Below are 24,560 nucleotides of genomic sequence, written 5' to 3' on the forward strand. Positions count from 1 at the left end.
ACTTGTGAGGATACAAGCGTAAGGATAACGCAAAACCCAGTCCCCTATCGGAGAAAATCTCCAATCTGGCCTGGAATAGAATGCGGGCCCATTCTGTTGGCAACTTGCTGCGCTGACTGCTCGTCTCCCTAGGTGGACTCATCGGAAGACTGAAACGGGCACGGAGAAAGCGCAACGAATACGTTACCTTGTATATTACTGTATTGGGGACCAGTGACGTCACAGGCATAGGAACGGTTGTGTATGAACGGAAGCACCAGCCAAACTATAGTCACCATTTGATAATGGCAGAGAAGCACTCGTCCGAGAGGTCGTGGATAATTAACCACTTGACGCAGCTGAACCTCGAGAAATTTCGCCCTGAGATTACACATTTGAACAACGGTACTTTTCTGTAGTCTCAAAGCCACCAGACCAAAGTAGTATTTAGAACGTGTCACGTTGAAGGGTGAATGCGTATAAAAGGGAGAACACAGAGTTTCATGACGGTAGTTTGATTTTTCAAGGTTATAATTAAAACGTTACAGCTATCCCTCCGTTGTAATTAGTGTTGTGGTCTTCAGTCCTAATACTGCAGTTCTCCATGCTACTCTGCCCCGTTCAAGACTCTTGATCTCCGAATAACTTCTGGAATTTACATCCTTCTGAATCCGTCTACTGTATTCATCTCTTGGTTTCTTTCTATGATTTTACCCCCTCCCCCAACCCCATATTTCCCTCCAGTACTAAACTAATGGTCCCTTAATGTCTACGAATGTGCCTTATCAACCGATTGCTTCTTCTAGTCACGTTGAGTCACAGACTTCTTTTCTCTCCAGATCCATTCATTGCCTCCTCATTAGTTACATGACCTACCCATCTAATTTTCAGCATTCTTCTGTAGAACCACATTCCAAAAGCTTCTATTCTCCTCTTGTCTAAACTGTATACCGTCCATGTTTCACTTCCCTACAAGACTACAATCCATACAAATACTTTCAGAAATGACTTCCGAGCATTTAAATCTATACTCGAGGTTAACAACTTTCACTTCTTCAGAAACACTTTTTATGCCACTGCCAGTCTACATTTTATATCTTCTCTCCTTCGGCCATCATCAGTTACTTTGCTGTCCAAGTAGCGAAATGTGTTTGCTGCTTTAAGAGTGTCATTTTGTAGTCTAACTCTCTCAGAATCACCAGATTTAATTCGAATAATTCAATTATCCTCATTTTGCTTTTGTTGATGTTCATCTTATATCTTTCTTCCTAGATACTGTCCATTTCGTTCAGCTGCTCTTCCAGGTCCTTTGCTGTCTCTGACAGAATTATAATGTCATCGGCAAACCTCAAAGTTTCTATTTCTTCTCCATGGACTTTAATTTCTACTCCAATTTTTTCTTTTATTTCCTTTTGCTGTTTGCTCAACATACCGATTGAATAACATCGGTGATAGGCTACAACCCTGTCTCATTCCCTTTTCAACCACTGCTTGCCTTTCATGCCCCTCTAACCTTACAACTACCATGTGGTTTCTGTACAAAGTTGTAAATAGCCTTTCGCTCCCTGTATTTCACCCCTGCTACCCTCAGAATGTCAAATAGAGTACTGCAGTCAACACTGTCAAAAGCTTTGTCTAATTCTACAGTTTTTATAAATGTAGCCTTGATTTCCGTTAACCTATCTTCTGTCAGAAGTCGTAGGGTCAGTATTTCCTCGCGTGTCGCTACATTTATCCGGAATGCGAACTGATCTTCCCCAAGGTCGGCTTCCACCAGCTTTTCCATTCTTCTGTAATGAGTATTTCGCAGCCGTGACTTATTGAACTGATAGTTCGGTAAATTTCACACATGCCAGCACCTGATTTCTTTGGAATTGGAATTATTGTATCTACTTGAAGCCTGACAGTATTCCGCCTGTCTAATATATATTGCTCAATAGATGGAAGAATTTTGTCATTTTGGCTATCCCAACGCTATCAGAAGTTCTAACGGAATATTATCTACTCTTGGGCTCCTGCTTCGACTTAGATCTTTCAGTGCTCTGTAAATTCTTCACGCATTATCATATCTCATATATCATCCTCATCTACCTCCTCTTCTATTTCAACAATATTGCCGTCATGTACACTACTGGCCATTAAAATTGCTACACCAAAAGAAATGCAGATGATAAACGGGTATTCATTGGACAAATATATTATACTAGAACTGACATGTGATTACATTTTCACGCAATTTGGGTGCATAGATCCTGAGAAGTCAGTATCCAGAACAACCACCTCTGGCCGTAATAACGGCCATGATACACCTGGGCATTGAGTCAAACAGAGCTTGGATGGCGTGTACAGGTACATCTGCCCATGCAGCTTCAACGCGATACCACAGTTCATCAAGAGTAGTGACTGGCGTGTTGTGACGAGCCAGTTGCTCGGCCACCATCGACCAGCCGGTTTCAATTGGTGAGAGATCTGGAGAATGTGCTGGCCAGAACAGCAGTCGAACATTTTCTGTATCCAGAAAGGCCCGTACAGGACCTGCAACATGCGGTCGTGCATTATCCTGCTGAAATTTACGGTTTCGCAGGGATCGAATGAAGGGTAGAACCACGGGTCGTAACACATCTTAAATGTAACGTCCACTGTTCGAAGTACCGTCAATGAGAAGAAGAGGTGACCGAGACGTGTAACCAATGGCACCCCATACCATCACGCCGGGTGGTACGCCAGTATGTTGATGACGAATACACGCTTCCAATGTTGCCAAACACGGATGCGACCATCATGACGCTGTAAACAGAACCTGGACTCATCCGAAAAAATGACTTTTTGCCATTCGTGCACCCAGGTTCGTCGTTGAGTACACCATCGCAAGCTCTCCTGTCTGTGATGCAGCGTCAAGGATGGCCGCAGCCATGGTCTCCGAGCTGATAGTCCATGCTGCTGCAAACGTCGTCGAACTGTTCGTGCAGATGGTTGTTGTCTTGCAAACGTCCCCATCTGTTGACTCAGGAATCGAGACGTGGCTGCACGATCCGTTGCAGCCATGCGGATAAGATGCCTGTCATCTCGACTGCTAGTGACACAAGGCCGTTGGGATCCAGCACGGCGTTCCGTATTACCCTTCTGAACCCACCGATCCCATATTCTGTTAACAGTCATTGGATCTCGACCAACGCGAGCAGCAATGTCGCGATACGATAAATCGCAATCGCGATAGGCTACAATCCGACCTTTATCAAAGTCGGAAACGTGATGGTACTCATTTCTCGTCCTTACACGAGGCATCACAACAACGTTTCACCAGGCAACGCTTGTCAACAGCTGTTTTTGTATGAGAAATCGGTTAGAAACTTTCCTCATGTCAGCATGTTGTAGGTGTCGGCACCGCCGCCAATCTTGTGTGAATGTTCTGAAAATCTAATCATTTGCATATCACAGCATCTTCTTCCTGTCGGTTAAATTTCTGGTCTGCAGCACGTCATCTTCGTGGTGTAGCAATTTAAATGGCCAGTAGTGTATATCTCCCATGTACAGACCCTCTATACAGTCATTCCACCTTTCAGCTTTCCCTTCTTTGCTTGGGACTGATTCTCCATCTGAGCTCTTGACATTCCAGCAAGTGGTTGTATTTTATCCAAAGGTCTCTTTAATTTTTTCCTTGGTGATATATGCTTCTAGAATCCTTACATCTGCCCTCTGACCATTCCTGCTTAACCACTTTGCACTTTCTGTCAATCACAATTTTTAGGCATTTCTATTCGCTTTCACCTGCTTCACTTACTGCAGTTCAGTATCTCTTCTGTTACCCAAGAATTTCTAATAGCCCTCCTCTTTTTATCTACCTGATTCTCTGCTGCCATCACTATTTAATCTCTCAAAGCTACCAATTGTTCTTCTCCACATTACGTTCTGCGATACCTCTGCCTACCGTAAGAGGCCTCCTGACACACATTCTCCGACTCAGCAGGAGAGCTGTATCTCCAGCAGAAGGCCACGCAGGTGACGTCGATAAATACGGACAGTCAGTGCAGAGGTGTTACCCGCACTCCAGCAGTGATGATTTGCTGTGGCAACACAGCCGGTAGTACTACACGGACTGGAATCCCCAGTGTCGGTCCAGCACCTGCCGACACTGGCAGTTTACGGGGGACGCTGTGGGAGCGGTTCCCATTACGGAGATTGCATCAGGTCGCGGCCCACCCCGCCTGCCACTCCCTGCTGATTGACGTTGACGGCCAGACAGGCAGCCGGCGGCCGGGCCCGGGGCATCGCGGCTTGACTGGCCTCCAGGGGCCGAACTGGAAACGTCCCGGCAGTCAGCGCGCTCGTGCCGCCATCTATCACGCCGTGTCAGCAGCAGCGGCACGCCTAATAGGCGATAGCGACACGGTGCAGTCGAGCTAATGTATCGCGCGATAAACCGAGAGTCTTTGCACGGTCGTAATCGTGTACACATTAGGCCACAGATGATATAGCCCGTGCATAGCGCCATCATACAGAAACCGAGGTGCACGAGAAGTAAGCCGCCCCCCCCCCCCCCCTCCCACAACAAACATCACGCTAGTCGCCTTGCCCGTCACATAATGCGAACTCTTGGCTCCTTGCAGTGCCATGGGAAATAAATTTGACAACGAAAAATTTACCACTAGAGGTCTTAACTTTTTCGTGTTTTATCGAGAGCTTATATGTATTTAAACGTGTATAAAAATCGTCTGAAATAGTTACTCGCACCCCATCGGAGACAGCGGCTGGAGTCGTAAGGCCTATAATATCGCGTGCTGTGACGCGTGCTACGTATCTCGTCGGCGCGACTGAAACCAACATCTCGATCAGATGACTAGTGGCGGCATCCATTTGCAGACGACTTACGGAATACTGTTCACTTCAAGGTTTATTTATTCTCGACACAGACACATTTTTATGACAGTCACAAGCGATATTGGTCCGCAAGGTCCATCTCAGAACGTTATATTAAGACATGAAACAAGCCAAAATATTTCCACTACATCTTTTTGTGAGATAAGTAAAGCGCTATTAAAATATAAGTGTATCATAGTTACGGTGTAAGACGTCATGGTCTCCTGACCTTCATTGCTTACATATTCCGCCCTCACAATTATATTCCGCACATCAAGACGCTTCATTCGAACCCAAACTCGATAAGATAATGTCAATGTTGTATGAATTCGTGTAAACGATATGCAAATAACTAATAAATCGCAAGTGCGCACCGTGGTTGAAATACTCGAGGCTGGCGTACACACATACATTCCAGACACGACGGTCACAGGAGCTTTTAGTTCGAGAGAGGCAACCGCACACCAGGAGGCCGGTCCCAACCCATCTACGTCGGCCGGTGACCGCCCGTAGAGCAGACAGCGTTTGCCCGAGTGAAAGGACGACCCCGTGTTCGGATTAAAAAAAATTCCGCTACATTGTGTGGTAGCGGCCAGCCTACGCATTCTTTACACATAGCACACAGTTTCAGAGATTTTCACAGGAAGACAGCAAACGCCAAACGCCGATACTACAGATTTCTGGATTGGTCGCCTTAAACGACACGTCATTCTCCCGTTTCAGAAGAGAAATGCTGATTGGCAGACGATATTTCTGACGCATTGAGCTGAAGGAGTAATGGAAAAGACCGAAAGATATACCCCTTCACGCCTGGCATGGAGAGGAGCCGTTCCATTTGTCGCTCTTGGAGCAAGAACACATAACGAGAGTGTGCGCGCTCGTACGTGTACTCAAAGAGCAAGGAACAAGTCTCTCCTCAGTACTTCACTGGGAGAGCACCTCTGTCGAGAGCGAATCAAAGTGCGACTCTATACTGAGTCCTTGCGATTAAGCATTGTTCACTGTGTTGGCCACCACACTTATCGTGCGGTGTGAACGGACAGAGTTATAGTTAAACGCCTGCTAGCGAATTTTTAGTGGCATCATGGTGGACTGGTTATCTGACCGGTGTACCATGCCAAGAGTTAGACTAGGGGCGAATAGGAGTCCTTGACTTCATCAAGGTATAGGGAGAGTTTGATTGGCGAAAGTCAATCCAGATAGAACGAGAGTTATCTTATTTGTCAGCCGCGAGCGGCGCAGACAGCAGTCATCGCTGCTTACGGTATTGTGCACTACAGCTCTTGTGAGCCCCATATTTCCTCCACAACAGTACACTTCACTGCATTTCACACGTGACAGCCTCGACCATACCTAGCAACATTCTAACAGATAATTACTCAAGTTGAGTAGGCGCGGCTTTCAGCCATTCTGCACAGTCAATAACAATCTTAAACTTTGTATAGAAATTTCATTGGCGAATCCTATCCTTGAGAGGTAACTTCAAATTCCGAAACTAACCCGGAAATAACGTGTTAAGTTCATAACTAAAAGTGCCATTGTGATTTCTCAGAATTTTTGCAAAATAAATAATAATTTTCGTTAGTTTCATGTTTTTCTTACACTAACTAGCACTACTCCAGTATCCAAGTATCCCACTAGTTACGTAAGAAATTTAGTGAATTTTTGTGTCATTTCCTTACAGCGGACGACTTCAAAAGATATTTATTGCTGAAAGTTTTTCAGGCATTTCTCTTTAGAACGTTAGGAGCGTCTGTCTGACTTCTGTAGTAGTGTGGGGGTGGAAATTGCATCTTGCAGGAGCCACAGGGTAAAGGGTACATCTCAGATTAATCCGTTGCACAGAATGACTGAATAGCAACCCCCTGTCATCACAGAATGGGAAGCACTTTATCAAACATTTGTTTTTGACACAATGCTGTGCTTAATTTGATAAAGGATAAATGTCTGATCACTACATACTGTCTGTAGGAATGATACCCATGTGCCGGCCGTCGTGGCCGAGCGGTTCTAGGCGCTTCAGTCTGGAACCATGCGACCGCTACGGTCGCAGGTTCGAATCCTGCCTCGGGCATGGATGTGTGTGATGTCCTTAGGTTAGTTAGAATTAATTAGTTCTAAGTTCTAGGGGACTGATGACCTTCGATGTTAAGTCACATAGTGCTCAGAGCCATTTGACCCATTTGATACTCATTTATTTTAATAGCAGTTTACTTATCTGGTAAATAGGTGTAGGGAAAATATGTTTACTTGTTTTGGATCTTAATAAAAGCTTTCCATTTTCTATTTTAGCACCCGAAGAAGGCCATTGTGGGCGGAAACCGAATGTGTTTGTGTCATAAAGAAGTGATTCTGTCAAAAATAAAAATTCATGATAAGTCAGTCCTCATCTCCTTATCCGGAACGTCGTTTTTTGCAAAGACTGTTCAAGATATCATAACTGAAGAATTTTCTGTAAACGTTTTGGTTGTATCGAAAGATATGTGGAAGCAAGTAACATCTCATTCCACAGACAAAGTTGTTTAAAAAATACAAAAAAAAGAAAAATTATGAACTCATTTTTCGAGATGTTCAGGATTAAGCTAAGGGGTGATATGGTTGCCAAGTAGATGCAACCGACCTGTTATTTGAGGACAAGCCTGGTTGCCCTGTAGGCTAACCACGAGAAACTATCTGAAGATAGGCCCATTTCTCTTGGTTCCAGAGTAACCAATCTTAACGGAACTATTAGTTTCACTTCATAAATTTGAATATATGAAACTGTAACTGACAGATAAGACTGATTATTCTGTAACCACGAGAAAGGATCTGAAGTTGGCCGACACTGTCCGAAACCGGTCATTTTCTTTCTATTTTTATCTTTGGACAGTATTGAGATACCTTAAATTTTTTACATCGTCAAGCGACCTTACACCTTAGCATTTGACATAAATTTCGACTTTATAACAATTTATCCTTTTTACTGGCTGTGTAATCCGTGGCTGTGGTCTGCATTATTTTAATAAATACAACAACCCGCCACATTAAGTATTTTTATTTAAGCTAATAAATATTTACTTAAACTAATAAGTTTTGCGCTTTCATCCATCTTAAATTAGCGTGATTCATATTTGAGTCTTGTATCAGTACGTAGTTATAACGTCTACAGAAAATTGGATGCTGCACTTGCCCTGTGCAAAGTAAGAATTTTGTTTAGCTGCTACACTTCACGAGTTATATACTGCTTCTTACGTGTACTTACTTTCTGCTCTGCTTGTTGTTATTCCGATTTTCTCGTTTATGAATGTGGCACAACCACATTCTTACTTCTGTGATGCATAAAAACGGCCTAGTATCAGACATCTTTGTTTACATCCGACAAATACATCTATGGTCAAAGATAACCAAATAGCACACTCATGCAAACCGGTTTCTTTTTAGTGATACAGAACCTGTAAGCAGAATATATCTTTGACCATACCAGAACCTGTAAGCAAAATGTTATCATCGACCATGTATTTTTCGGATCATAAACAAAGATGTCAGTCGGCAACATAGCGGATACTCGGCTGGTTTGGGGCAAAACAGACGTAAAGCAGTGTTTGTGGCATATCCATAAATAAGAAAATTGGAATAACATCAAGCTAAGTAGAAAGTAAATACACCTTAAAAGCAGTATTTTGTAAATATACAAGTCGCGAAATGTACTAGTTGAATAAAACTACACTCCTGGAAATTGAAATAAGAACACCGTGAATTCATTGTCCCAGGAAGGGGAAACTTTATTGACACATTCCTGGGGTCAGATACATCACATGATCACACTGACAGAACCACAGGCGCATAGACACAGGCAACAAAGCATGCACAATGTCGGCACTAGTACAGTGTATATCCACCTTTCGCAGCAATGCAGGCTGCTATTCTCCCATGGAGACGATCGTAGAGATGCTGGATGTAGTCCTGTGGAACGGCTTGCCATGCCATTTCCACCTGGCGCCTCAGTTGGACCAGCGTTCGTGCTGGACATGCAGACCGCGTGAGACGACGCTTCATCCAGTCCAAAACAAGCTCAATGGGGGACAGATCCGGAGATCTTGCTGGCCAGGGTAGTTGACTTACACCTTCTAAAGCACGTTGGGTGGCACGGGATACATGCGGACGTGCATTGTCCTGTTGGAACAGCAAGTTCCCTTGCCGGTCTAGGAATGGTAGAACGGTGGGTTCGATGACGGTTTGGATGTACCGCGCACTATTCAGTGTCCCCTCGACGATCACCAGTGGTGTACGGCCAGTGTAGGAGATCGCTCCCCACACCATGATGCTGGGTGTTGGCCCTGTGTGCCTCGGTCGTATGCAGTCCTGATTGTGGCGCTCACCTGCACGGCGCCAAACACGCATACGACCATCATTGGCACCAAGGCAGAAGCGACTCTCATCGCTGAAGACGACACGTCTCCATTCGTCCCTCCATTCACGCCTGTCGCGACACCACTGGAGGCGGGCTGCACGATGTTGGGGCGTGAGCGGAAGACGGCCTAACGGTGTGCGGGACCGTAGCCCAGCTTCATGGAGACGGTTGCGAATGGTCCTCGCCGATACCCCAGGAGCAACAGTGTCCCTAATTTGCTGGGAAGTGGCGGTGCGGTCCCCTACGGCACTGCGTAGGATCCTACGGTCTTGGCGTGCATCCGTGCGTCGCTGCGGTCCAGTCCCAGGTCGACGGGCACGTGCACCTTCCGCCGACCACTGGCGACAACATCGATGTACTGTGGAGACCTCACGCCCCACGTGTTGAGCAATTCGGCGGTACGTCCACCCGGCCTCCCGCATGCCCACTATACGCCCTCGCTCAAAGTCCGTCAACTGCACATACGGTTCACGTCCACGCTGTCGCGGCATGCTACCAGTGTTAAAGACTGCGATGGAGCTCCGTATGCCACGGCAAACTGGCTGACACTGACGGCGGCGGTGCACAAATGCTGCGCAGCTAGCGCCATTCGACGGCCAACACCGTGGTTCCTGGTGTGTCCGCTGTGCCGTGCGTGTGATCATTGCTTGTACAGCCCTCTCGCAGTGTCCGGAGCAAGTATGGTAGGTCTGACACACCGGTGTCAATGTGTTCTTTTTTCCATTTCCAGGAGTGTATTATTTTGCACAGAGCAGGTGCAGCAACCAAGTTGCTGTCGATGTTTTAACTATGTAGTGACTGGAGACACAGACATATATATTACACTAATTGGAGGCGAGTGACACCCTGAAATGCGTATTACCGTAAATAAAAATGCGTGGCTGGTTGCTGCATTTATTTCAATTAGTAAACTTTATATCTTTATCAGTTCTTCAGAGAAAAGACAACAGTGTTCAGTTTTACCGGTTGACGTACGGAAATGTAATACGAGTCGCGAGTAACTCTCTTCCAACAAGTATGTCCAATCGGTATTTTTATGGGCCGTTTTTTGAGTTTTCTTCTAGGAGAAAATAGATTGTCAGTAATTTATCGATGCTAAAAGATATTAGAAGGCAAAGAGTAAATCGGACACGGTGAGTTTTCCTGAAAAAAAACATAAAACGACATAGACTATCGAAGGGAATCGTAATAGGCCGCAGATATTAATCTTAAATCGGTTAGGGTCGTGCTGCCAGGGCTTTGCTTGATCCCTACATTTTGACGATGACAGATTTTTCCTGTGCCATGGCCTACAGAAGCCGAATGTCTAATCCAGTGATTCTAATGGAACGGCAGAATCCGTTTTGCAGAAGACAAAAGGAAAGCAACAGAAACAAGGTTATTACCCATTTCGTTTAAAGCGTGCCGGTATAAATGCTGCCATTTAGAAAGAGCTCTTCAATTTACAAAATTGTGGTCGTTATTAAAAAAGGAAGAAAGTAGAAAAAACAAGACCAGTGACACACAAAATTTGAATTGGTTGAACGGAAGTAGGGGTGGACGGGTGGTCGACGAGTGCGTTTTGTTGAACTAAAGAGGCACTGACGAGGAAAACGGGAATATTTTCACAATTCTGCCCGGCTATGATATGTTCCTTTTTTAAAAAAATAAATACTCCAGCTTTTATTGGCAAACCGACAGAACGGAAAACCCAGCGACAGCCGCCCATACGTCTTCTCGACCCGTAATCAGCCACGCATCCGTTATGCGGCGAACACTGGGCGCAACAAAACGACGCTTGTGTTTCTGTGTTTGTGAACAATTACATTAGCGTAATACTAATTACAATGTGCTTAATCTCAGTCCTATAAAACTGTCTACTACATACAATGCCCTTTATAATGAGCGGTCCTTACGCAAACATTTTCTTTCAGTCTAAAATCTTCCTCTATGCTGCTTACTTTGTTCCAATTAGATAATTCTCGAAAGCATACTTCACCTCTTCGCTCCTCTTCTTCTCGCAACATTTTTCCACATTCTCTCCCTCGGCCAGCCCAGTGTGACACACACACACACACACACACACACACACACACACGTACACAAACGCATCACGAAGAAATTAACCGAATGCTGCGGAAATCGGTAGATTACGATTTCAGAAAAATTGGATGATTTATTCAAGAGAAAGAACTTCACAAACTGAGCAAATCAATAGCGCTTTGGTCCACTTCTGCCCCTTATGGAAGCAGTTATTCGGCTTAGTGTTGATTGCTAGAGTTGTTGGATGTCCTTCTGAGGGAAATCGTGCTAAATTCTGTCCAAATAACTCATTAGATCATCAAAATCCCGAGCCAGAGATGGGCCAACGCGTTACTGACTTGCTGAATTTGTGAAGCTCTTTCTCTTAAATAAATTACCCAATTTTTTTCTGACATAGTACATGTGCATCACATCAACCGATCTCCGTCCCAATTTCTTCGTGTTTTTTTTATTTTTTATTTTGTCTTAGAGTGTATATACTGCGGATCTATCTATCCACTTTTTCCCTGGAGTAACTTTAGAACGTCATAACATTCAACTTCAACTGTAAAGTACTCTGATCATGCGATTAACAATACTGAACGATGTTTTTAGTAAAAATGCAGTATTGTTAATCTGCAATACTAAAAGCATTCTTCTGCCAACCGTATACTCAGTATGTCTCTGCCGAAGTTCAGGGAGAAGAAAGAAAAACTTCAAGGTACGCTGATGACTTTGTAATTCTATAGAGACAGCATAGGACTAAGGAGATTATAAGATATGCGTCAGCAAAAGTAAAGTTGGATAGTGTAGTAAAGTGTAGTAAAATTACGTCACCGAGCGAGTGGCGCAGTGGTTAGCACACTGGACTCACATTCGAGAGGACGACGGTTCAAACCGGCTTCCGGCCATCCTGATTTCCGTGATTTCCCTAAATCGCTTCAGGCAAAATGCCGGGATGGTTCCTTTGAAAGTGCACGGCGGACTTCCTTCCACATCCTTCCCTAATCCGAGGGGACCGATGACCTCGCTCTTTGGTCTCTTCCCCTCCTCGCAAAACAACCCTAAAATTATGTCAGGTGATGGTGAGTATATTACATCAGGAAACGAGACACTAAAATCGCTACTACTACCCCTGCGACTACTACTACTACTACTACTACTAGTGGCAAAAGTTTTACGTATTTTAAAACTTCGTTATGATAGCAAGGTATATAGCTGATGGCTCGTCTGCCAACCAGTTCAGGGGGCGTGTAGCTGCCTAAACGTAACGTTTAACTGAGGGGAGACGTAGATGCGGAAAGGCTTTGAAATGGATGTCGCTTTGCTGAGAGAAACACGAGAAGTGACTCATAGAGACTGACTAACTGCAGAGTAGCAAAAAGCGCGTTGTTGTAGCCATTGTAGGCTAGTTCGAGCAATGTAAGCAGTGCAGACCTACTGAAGTGCTCAATAACTACAAAAGTGAAGTAAAGTCTACTGAGCAGTGTCGTCTGGTCACAGTGGTTTCGAATGCTTTACAGCGTGCAGATGAAAATGAAAGCGACCAATTTAGAGTAATGACTACAAAGACAAGCAGGAACACCAAACAGAGCAACTCTGCCTGTGACCATGATGTTAGTATTACGCCATAAAAACCAAAGAAATGAAAAATTACCTTGCTATTAGTAAAGAAGTACTTGTCCAATTAAATCTAAATTCGCCCGTGACACGTTTTGTGCTGCTAATAAAGAATTTCCTGCAGACTAAGAAACGCAGCGATAACTGATTTTGCCAGTTTTACATACACAGAAATGCTGATGGGTGTCAGCGCAATTTTAAACACTCCTATTTTGTAGTCTTTATGTTGCGATCCGATGTTCATTTTGTATTAGGGCTTACAATCATGGGATTTTGAATTGTACATCTTTGCATTTGTGCGTTATTATCATTTTCCTTGATGTTGGTATGCGCACTGAGGGGACAAAACACACCGGATGTCTCTTAATATCGTGTCGGACATCCTTTCATCCGGCATGGTGCAGCAATTCGACGGGGCATGGAGTCAACAAGTCGCTGGAACTCCCCTGCAGAAATATTGAGCCATGCTGCCTCTATAACCGTCCGTTATTGCGAAAGGGTCGCCAGTGCAGGTTTTAGTGCACGAACTGACCTCTCGAGTACATCCCACAAATGTTCGATTCGTTTAGGGCGATATGGGCGAAGCATTCACTCGAATTGTCTAGAATGTTCTTCAAACCAGTCGCGAACAATTGTGATCCGGTGACATAACATCGTTGTTTGTGAACGTGAAGCTCATGAATGGCTACGAATGGTCTCCAGGTAGCCGAACATAACCATTTCCAGTCAGTGACCAGTTCGGTCGGAGCAGAGGACCCAGTCTACTCCATGTTAACACAGTCCACACCATCATGGAAGCACTACCAGCATGCACAGTGTCTTGTCGACAAATTGTGTCCGTGACTTCGCGGGGTCTGCGCCCCACACGAATCCTACCATCAGCGCTTACCAACCAAAATCGGGATTCATCTGACCAGACCAAGGTTTTCCATTCCTGGGTCCAACCTATATGTCACAAGCTCAGGAGAGGCGCTGCAGGCGATGTCGTGCTGATAGCAAAGGCACCCGCGTCGGTTGTCTGCTTCCATAGCCCATTAATACTAAATTTCACCGCACTATTCTAACGGAATGTTCGTAATACTAAAATGTAAACTTTCACAGCCGGAAATATGGCTCTGAGCACTATGGGACTTAACATCTATGGTCATCAGTCCCCTAGAACTTAGAACTACTTAAACCTAACTAACCTAAGGACAGCACACAACACCCAGCCATCACGAGGCAGAGAAAATCCCTGACCCCGCCGGGAATCGAACCCGGGAACCCGGGCGTGGGAAGCGAGAACGCTACCGCACGACCACGAGATGCGACCGGAAATATCATGTCCATTATAATTATCCGGGCTGTTATGCCGTGGTCGGTTGATGAATTCTGAGGTGATTCCCAACGTTTCGTCTCCGGCTGCGGGAGACATCTTCAAGGGGGTCCGTAGCTTGATGGAAGGTCCAACACACACACACTGGCTCGCTACTGACTGCCGCTAAATTCCGTGTCCGCGCGCCCCCGCGCCGCGGCGTGACGTCACGTGTTTTGAAAACGTCAGTGCAGTTAGCCGCTGTCCGTCGCCGTCGATCGCCGTTGCCATCACCTAGTAGTGGACGAGTGGTACACATCTTCTTTAACACCGGCATCCATATACCGTTTAATTTGACGCCCTCCTCCTTTCGGTTGAAATTATTTGGGTGTTTAGCGATTTCGATTGCCTCCCTGTAGAGCCTCTCGTAGTATCCGCTCGTGGCCGCTAGTACTTGCGTCTCCTCGAAACGAATATTGTGGTTCCCTGGCTGGAAAGCATGCTCCGCAACAGTTGATCATTCCGTTTCTCCTCTTCTACAATTTCCCTTGTGCTCTTCCAAACGTTTAGAAACAGTTCTTTTGGTGGTACCCACATAAACATCACCACAGCTGCGTGGGATCCTATACACTCCAGATTTGGTTCAAATGGCTCTGAGCACTATGGGACTCAACTGCTGTGGTCATAAGTCCCCTAGAACTTAGAACTACTTAAACCTAACTAACCTAAGGACAGCACACAACACCCAGCCATCACGAGGCAGAGAAAATCCCTGACCCCGCCGGGAATCGAACCCGGGAACCCGGACACTCCAGATATTTCCAATGGTTTGCGAGCGTCCTTGGCAGGCCTAAGGTATTCCTGTATCTTCCTGGTGGGCTTGTAAATTACGGTAATATTCCGCTTCGTCAAGATCCTCCCTATTCTTTCCGTTACATTTTTAACAAACGGCAGGAAAACCTTAGATTTTGCAGTAGCCTGTACGTCAGTATGATTTCTGCGTGGCTGCCTCAACGCACGTTTTATTTCGGCGGACGAATATCCGTTCTTCATTAGTGCATTGTGGAGATGTTCCATCTCAGCGTCGAGCAACTCAGGTTCACAAATATTTCTAGCTCTGTCCGCTATCAAGACGTTCTCGGCACTACAGTCTGGAACCACGCGACCGCTACGGCCGCAGGTTCCAATCCTGCCTTGGGCATGGATGTGTGTGATGTCCTTAGGTTACTTAGGTTTAAGTAGTTCCAGGGGACTGATGACCTTAGCCGCGCGGGATTAGCCGATCGGTCTAGCGCTGCAATCATGGACTGTGCGGCTGGTCCCGGCGGAGGTTCGAGTCTTCCCTCGGGCATGGATGTGTGTGTTTGTCCTTACGATAATTTAAGTTACGTAGTGTGTAAGCTTAGGGACTGATGACCTTAGCAGTTAAGTCCCATAAGATTTCACACACATTTGAACATTTTTGAACTGATGACCTTAGAAGTTAAGTCCCATAGTGCTCAGAGCCATTTGAACCATTTGGGACCAGATTACAGAAAAGATAAATAACAAAACTATGTCTCCTACTAATGCCGTATTGTTGTTATGAAATGTAACACTGCAAGTGGTGACAATGGCACCGCCCTTGTGGGCTGTGTGCGTGTACAGTCGTTGTCCTACCGCCGTGACGTTTCCTCCCTTCTCTTTCCTGCTATCGGGTACTACAGAGTCAATGTAAACAAAGAAAACGTGAGACGCTGACGCGGTCTTCCTCTGTGTTACGAGAGACGCAAGCGGCGTCGTTCTTTCATCACCTCCACGCGCCTTCCACATTTTTGGCGCTACGCAGAGTACTAATTTGCTCCGCAGTCTTTTGTAACACAATTCCCGTCGCACAGCTTCAGAGTGCGTGCCTGCGGCTGAAATTTAAAATCTTCTTGAAACTAGACGAGGAAGTGTCCTCTTCGCACACAAAAAGAAAAAAAAGCGGAACCACAGAAAAGATAGCACTATCAAAGAGCCAAAAAATAAATATATGTGACAGTTCAAACGCTCTTTTAAAGTCACAGATGCGTGTTGAACAAATAATGAAACGAACAAAACATTGCAGATGCTATCTGCTGTAAAAAGAAAATTGAAGTAAATAAAAGAGAAGACCAAGGCAATGACAAGTAAGTGATCTTTATAATGGCCCATGCGGGGATAAATCGAACTGTTTCCCGCACCACAGATTTGGAATACGTTTACGGTTGATGCGCCTTATTACTCGTAGAATGTGAAGTCCCTGTTATTTGTTCCGCATCTGAACTGTGTCTGCTGGAAACCCACAACGTCAACTCTTTCTGACAATGCGCTATCCCTGTTGCACGATATTCTTGCCGTGAGACGTACCATGCGACGAATGTACCACTATCATCATCATCATCATCATCATCATTATTATTATTATTATTATTATTGTTATTATTATTATTATTGTTTCCTTCCGAAGAAATACGAATTGTTTTAGCGATACATTTGATGGAAAATTCAGAAATAAAACGATGCTCGTACGCAGTAGCGGATGACTTCTAGCCCGTCGCCTTAGCCTGTTACACTAACAGACTCCTAAAAACTTGAAACTCGTTTTGTTGAAAGCGCTTGAAAACCTCATTGCATTACAGCAGCATTTATCACAGCTCAGGATGTACTACAATTGTGCGAAAGGTGAGCAAAAATTGTGACAAGTTGTGTGTATAGTTACAATGTGAGTCTAAATCAGTGTCTGATTCATGATGAAATGCTCCCAACAAGATGCAGTGGTTACAGTCTCGTTCAGGTTAGAGAAAAGAAAGAATGGAACGAAGATGAAAAGTTGCAACACCTGTTTCTTTGCAATTTGGATTGTTTTAAAAATCCACCTTACGCAAACCCGGTTTATTTCTTTTTATTCACCCAAAATTGTTTCGACACCTGTGTCTCATCCTCTGTGCGTCAAATTTTATTTCTGTAAAGTATAATGTTGTCTCTAGACAAGACAGCCTAGACACAATGAGAGGAAGCCGAAAGGCACGCGCTTAAACTCACGCAGGCTGGCGTGAGGTCTGAAACAGGATACGTAATGAATGCTATAAAGAAAAGTACGTAGCTTCTGGAATACTTAACTTTAATCCACATTTGTAGAACATCGCTCTTGATGATACATTAATAGAATCTCAATACCAATTGAATACGGCGCCTTGCTAGGTCGTAGCAAATGCAGCTGAAGGCTATGCTAACTATCGTCTCGGCAAATGAGAGCGTATTTGTCAGTGAACCGTTCCTTGCAAAGTCGGCTGTACAACTGGGGCGAGTGCCAGTACGTCTCTCTAGACCTGCTGTGTGGTGGCGCTCGGTCTGCAATTACTGACAGTGGCGACACGCGGGTCCGGCGTATACTAATGGACCGCGGCCGATTTAAAGGCTACCACCTAGCAAGTGTGGTGTCTGGCGGTGACACCACATATAATAAGTAGTTTATAATTTTTTTTCTGTTATTTGGTTTGTTTTGATTGCTCACCTGAAAAATACATTGCTAATGAAGCTGCGTTATTATAGATAGGTTTTTGTGCCCTTCTTTGTCGTTTCTGACAGAGTGCCATTTGCAAAGCAGTTACGAAGAAATTTTGTTGCGAATTTCTGAAATATTATTTCGTGAGCAATGCTTGTCTATGTTACTGTTGATATATTTTCCGTCCTCTTAGGTGTGTAAGTACAGTAACATACACTCCTGGAAATGGAAAAAAGAACACATTGACACCGGTGTGTCAGACCTACCATACTTGCTCCGGACACTGCGAGAGGGCTGTACAAGCAATGATCACACGCACGGCACAGCGGACACACCAGGAACCGCGGTTTTGGCCGTCGAATGGCGCTAGCTGCGCAGCATTTGTGCACCGCCGCCGTCAGTGTCAGCCAGTTTGCCGTGGCATACGGAGCTCCATCGCAGTCTTTAACACTGGTAGCATGCCGCGACAGTGTGGACGTGAACCGTATGTGCAGTTGACGGACTTTGAGCGAGGGCGTATAGTGGGCATGCGGGAGGCCGGGTGGACGTACCGCCGAATTGCTCAACACATGGGGCGTGAGGTCTCCACAGTACATCGATGTTGTCGCCAGTGGTCGACGGAAGGTGCACGTGCCCGTCGACCTGGGACCGGACCGCAGCGACACACGGATGCACGCCAAGACCGTAGGATCCTACGCAGTGCCGTAGGGGACCGCACCGCCACTTCCCAGCAAATTAGGGACACTGTTGCTCCTGGGGTATCGGCGAGGACCATTCGCAACCGTCTCCATGAAGCTGGGCTACGGTCCCGCACACCGTTAGGCCGTCTTCCGCTCACGCCCCAACATCGTGCAGCCCGCCTCCAGTGGTGTCGCGACAGGCGTGAATGGAGGGACGAATGGAGACGTGTCGTCTTCAGCGATGAGCGTCGCTTCTGCCTTGGTGCCAATGATGGTCGTATGCGTGTTTGGCGCCGTGCAGGTGAGCGCCACAATCAGGACTGCATACGACCGAGGCACACAGGGCCAACACCCGGCATCATGGTGTGGGGAGCGATCTCCTACACTGGCCGTACACCACTGGTGATCGTCGAGGGGACACTGAATAGTGCACGGTACATCCAAACCGTCATCGAACCCATCGTTCTACCATTCCTAGACCGGCAAGGGAACTTGCTGTTCCAACAGGACAATGCACGTCCGCATGTATCCCGTGCCACCCAACGTGCTCTAGAAGGTGTAAGTCAACTACCCTGGCCAGCAAGATCTCCGGATCTGTCCCCCATTGAGCATGTTTGGGACTGGATGAAGCGTCGTCTCACGCGGTCTGCACGTCCAGCACGAACGCTGGTCCAACTGAGGCGCCAGGTGGAAATGGCATGGCAAGCCGTTCCACAGGACTACATCCAGCATCTCTACGATCGTCTCCATGGGAGAATAGCAGCCTGCATTGCTGCGAAAGGTGGATATACACTGTACTAGTGTCGACATTGTGCATGCTCTGTTGCCTGTCTCTATGTGCCTGTGGTTCTGTCAGCGTGATCATGTGATGTATCTGACCCCAGGAATGTGTCAATAAAGTTTCCCCTTCCTGGGACAATGAATTCACGGTGTTCTTATTTCAATTTCCAGGAGTGTACATAAACACTACCCACGAAATAATCAGAAATGTACAAAAAATTTCTACATGGCTACTTTGCAGATGGCATGCTGCCAAAGACGATAAAAAAAGGCACAAAAATCGTCTATCATAACGCAGTTTCAGCAGGAACATAATTTTCAGATAAGCAATCGAACAAACCAAAAAAAATGCAACTGTAGCTGTTAGTCCGTCTTGATTGCAAAATTTTTATTCATATGACCGGTTTCGGTTCCTTTAGAAGTATCTTCAGATCTGATATTTCGGTTACAGGAGTAAACTGTCCAAATACAGCAAATTTCACATGCTGCGTCACATGTGAAAGTTGCTGTATTTGGACGGGTTACTCCTGTAACCGAAATATCAGATCTGAAGATGGTTCTAAAGGAACCGAAACCGGTCATATGAATAAACATTTTGCAATCAAGACGTGCTATAAGTTGCATTGTAAAATCACTGATTGCGACTATCCTATCACACATTATGTCTGTTTTTGTGAAAATGCACCTGTTATAATTTTGGGTCTGCAACACATAAATGACTGTACTACTTCACAGAAATAAAATTTGACCCACAGAAAAAAATGGTTCAAATGGCTCTGAGCACTAAGGGACTTAACATCTGAGGTCATCAGTCCCCCACAACTTAGAACTACTTAAACCTAACTAACCTAAGGACATCACACACATTCATGCCCGAGGCAGGTTTCGAACCTGCAACCGTAGCAGTCGCGCGGATCCGGACTGAAGCGCCTAGAACCGCTCGGCCACCGCGGCCGGCGACCCACAGAGGGTGTCACATAGGTGTTGATACATACCTACGTGAACAAAAAGAAATAAGACGGATTTGCAAAGCAACGCAAATATTAAATCGAAAACACGGGAAAATGTCAAGTGGAGTTTCAAACCTGAGTAAGATAATTGAGTTTCTTTGCTGTAATGTTTTACCATCGAATGTACTCCTGCCCCTCATAGCATCGGGAAGCGACAGATGATAGCGACTTGTGCCAATTAGCTATCGGCTTTAACGAAATAAGGAGGGAAAGTGAAAGGATCCACCCACTCGATCGGTTCAGAAGCCATCCCGCTCTCCGGCAGGGTGGGAGTGGCCGTCCAGGAGGCTCAAAACCCCCTACCCGCCTTCAACTCCTCCCACTTCCGGCCACAACTCGGGTACCGACAGCATCGTTAAGGACAGCAACAACAGCGCGGGCCCATTACGCCTTCCGCTTCCGGTGGAGAGAGCAATACCGGGGTTCGGGGATACCGTGCGTGAGCACTTTAATTGGAACTGCCCTACACCGTGCCCTGCCGTCCGAGGACTCCCGACTGTGCTCGCGGGAACCCCCCCTTTCCCCGAACGCTATCGCCGGCCAGTCCCATAGCGCCCCGCAGTTTTTCACATGGCCATTAGCACGCGTTCCCCACTTCATTATCAGCGACTCGCTCGGCTAACACTTCCCCTCCTGGAGCTGACGTTCTTTCCCCGGAACAGGAAACCAGGAGGGGCGGAGCACATCGCCTCCTCCGTAGTGCCAACTCAGCAGGGGAGGTTAACTCTTTAAATTACTGATAAATATCAGACAGAAAATACGATTAATGTCACAATCACGCAATAGTGCCCTCGTGGATCCTCTTGTATCTAGCAACGCAAACTTTTTTTTTTGATTCGAACTTCTTTGGTTGCGCTTTACTGTGGTTTATTAACAACGAATGAAACAACACGTTTATTGTTTCCAGTCAACACTTGTCCCCACGACGCATCGAACGTTTAAATCTCCACCAACATGTGAATTAGTATAGATTAATACGGCATGTATGTGTTGTGTTACGACTTTGAGTAACCTGTGGCACTGTGTAGTAGAGAAATACAGAACAATATTACAGATGAAAGCTTATACGAGGGCTATCCACAAAGTACATTACGTTTTGGAATTAAAAATAAATGAAGTATTGGAAATTTTTTTTATTATATACAGATGAAAGCCACACTTAAATACTACTTTTCTACATAGTTGCCATTTAAATAAATTAAGGCACTTATCGTAGCGATGGACGAGCTTGGAAATTCCTTCGTCGTAAAATTCGGCCGCCTGCGCCGTCAACCACGTGGTTACATCTTCTTGAAGCTGTGCGTCGTCATCAAAACGCTGCATATCGGCAGTGTATGGGGACAACATAATCACTCAAGGTGGAGTGCGTCAATGGGTCATAAAATTTAAAAATGGCCGAACTAACGTTCACGACGAAGAGTGAAGTGGAAGACCCAGCACAGTGACTGCCGAACTTGTCGAAAAAGTCGATGCCGCGGTCCGCGAAAACCGTAATTTCACAATAACGGTACTCTCTATGAGTTTTCCACAAATTTCACGAAGTTTGTTGCACCAAATAATTACCGAAAAGCTTGGTTACCACAAGTTTTGTGCAAGATGGATACCAAAAATCTTGACAGAGGTTCACAAAAATCAGCGAATGACTGCAGCGTCAACGTTTTTGGACGCTTAAGAGAAAGATGGCGACTCATTACTCGATCGCATCGTTACTGGTGACGAAACATGGGTTAAGCATGTGAACTGCAAGACAAAATTGCAGTCAATGCACTGGGGGCACACAAATTCCCCCCAAAAACCCAGGAAATGCATGCAGACAATGACGGCAAGGAAGGTGATGACGACTGTGTTTTGGGACAGAAAAGGTGTGATTTTTGTGGATTTCCTGGAAAGAGGCACTACAATAAACCCTCAAAGGTATTACCAAACTCTGCACAACCTCAGAAGAGCAATACAAAACAAGGGCAGGGGAAAATTGGGCTCAAAGATCTTGCTGATTCACGACAACGCCCGGGCCCACACGGCAAGTGCCACTCGTGAAGTTCTCAAATCTTTTAAGTGGGAGATGTTTCCTCATCCGCCGTACAGTCCCAACCTGGCACCAAGCGACTTCCACTTATTCCCAGCAATGAAGAAGTGGTTGGCTATGCAGCGTTTTGATGACGACGCACAGCTTCAAGAAGAGGTAACCACGTGGTTGAAGGCGCAGGCGGCCGAATTTTACGACGAAGGAATTTCCAAGCTCGTCCATCGCTACGATAAGTGCCTTAATTTAAATGGCAACTATGTAGAAAAGTAGTATTTAAGTGTGGCTTTCATCTGTACATAATAAAAAATTTTCCAATACTTTATTTATTTTTAATTCCAAAACGTAATGTACTTTTGGATAGCCCTCGTAGTTTTATGGACGTCATTCACTTACGGATGAACGTAAACGTAAATATGAAGTAAAATAACTAAAATACCTCCAGCAGTCATAGGTTACTTTCTGTGCAGTCATACATCACCCAAACCCACATACTTTGTCAACACTGAGAGAATAAAGATGGTGTCTAGAAACTAATAACTGCCAAAACAGCAAAAATAAAAACACTCTTTTTGTGTCATCGTCCAGATATCGCGGTGCCCAAGTCGGCAATGCGAATCGATACCGCAGATATTAGTAGGGTTCGCAACGATGCATGGAAGGCGCTCCAGAAGACCACACCTCCCTCTCAGCAACAGCAGCGCCCTCATACCGAGATCAACATAGTGTTGAGCATGCAACATCATCGGCTAGGACCAACAAGTAGTTAAGGTTTCAGATAAACCTGTAGTGTTGTTAATGTTGAACAATGCGCTGCAAGAGAACAATTTATTAATTGGTACATCAAGCGATGCTCTGCTAGTCAATGACAACTGTTAATTATCCATTACTTCCGTGCATAAAAAGTATGTCAAAGTTAAGTAAATGTTTTAGCTAAAATTTTATATGTTGTACTTTGATGAGCCTTCTCCCAGAGCAATCAAAGAACTCACACTTGTCATACAATGAAGGCTTTCACGACCGGATGGTACTGTTGTTGATAATTCTTCCGGGTTATATGGCCGTGGTCCATGGAATTCTTCTATTCCTACCGTTTCGTCCAATACTACGTTGGACATCCTCAGAGGTATGGCTGGTCCTGCTGAGTCCTGCAGGACTCAGCAGGACCAGCCATACCTCTGAGGATGTCCAACGTAGTATTGGACGAAACGTTAGGAATAGAAGAATTCCATGGACCACGGCCATATAACCCGGAAGAATTATCAACGACAACTCACACTTGTGGTCAGACGAAAGCAGTTTCACCTGGTCACAATAATTTCGAAGTGGAAACGACATATATTGAAGCAAAACCCTATTTCTGAGGAAGTCTTAAAGCACTACGGAGATCCTCAGTTGCGTAGATGAATGGAAATATACATGTAAACATCTCCGCTGGTCACAGATTCGTCTCTGTCAAGTTTACAAAGCTTAATACTTAGTACACATTATGTAATGAAGCTGACATGTTAAAGCATTAAGTGCAATGATTATGTAGACTCTCTTGCACTTCAAAACAGTGTTTTCGGTTTTGCTCTGTGTTCTTTTTCACTTATTAGTTTCTAGACGTCACCTTTGTTCCCTCATTGTTCACAAAGTGCGTGGTATATGTGATGCATCACGACAGTGAAAGGAGCCTATGATCACTGTAGGTGATAACATTGGGAGCCGAGCTCTCAAAGCACGGCTGGCTGCGGCAATTCAGCGTTATCCTCCCCAGAAGCGCTATCCTCGAGCTTGGAAACTTACAGTTGTGGTGGCATGGGAAGGACAGATAGATCCTACCAGTTACCGGCCCATAAGTCTCCTCTCGATGATCAGCAAGATTTTCGAGCGCACCTACCGTGCAAGACTCAACCTGCATACGGAGCAAGATTGCATGTTACCTGTCGCCAACACCACTCGATCGCTCATCAGCGGTTCGTTGTTGAGGAGACCACCCCAGTTTTTGACAATAAAGTATATTGTGGAGCCATATTTTTGGGTTTGTCAAAGTCGTTCGACAGCGTCTGGCACAGTGGCCGGCTGTGTAACCTCTTTGTACAGAGATTCCAGCCAGCGTTTGTCAATCTCATCCGCAGCTATCCTGACCACCACACCAGCGTTGTCGATGCTGGAGAGAGGATATTTACCGAACGGGCCAGGGTACCGCAGGGCTCCGTTTTTACATCCAGTGCTGTATGTAGCATACACAGCAGACCTCCCGAAGTTGCCAAGAGTAATCAATGCCATGTACGCTGATGACCGATGACACAGCTCTTCTCATGCGCAATAGGTTGCCGGTGGCTATGCATCACTGTGTTCAAGATGCTTGATACCAACCTGAAGCATGAGATGCGAACTGGAACCTCGGTTTCACTGCTAGCAAAACCTAAGGCA

At 45.5% G+C, this 24,560-nt stretch overlaps 1 protein-coding gene across 3 annotated transcripts in view; it reads right to left on the bottom strand.

Annotated features, from left to right (window-relative positions):
- LOC124595771 (Ig-like and fibronectin type-III domain-containing protein 1) overlaps positions 1-24,560 on the bottom strand; it is a 1,092,366-nt gene that overhangs the window by 386,621 nt on the left and 681,185 nt on the right. The gene's annotated exons all lie outside the window — the stretch shown is intronic.

This window comes from Schistocerca americana, chromosome 2, assembly GCF_021461395.2.
Source record: "Schistocerca americana isolate TAMUIC-IGC-003095 chromosome 2, iqSchAmer2.1, whole genome shotgun sequence".
NCBI lineage: Eukaryota > Metazoa > Arthropoda > Insecta > Orthoptera > Acrididae > Schistocerca > Schistocerca americana.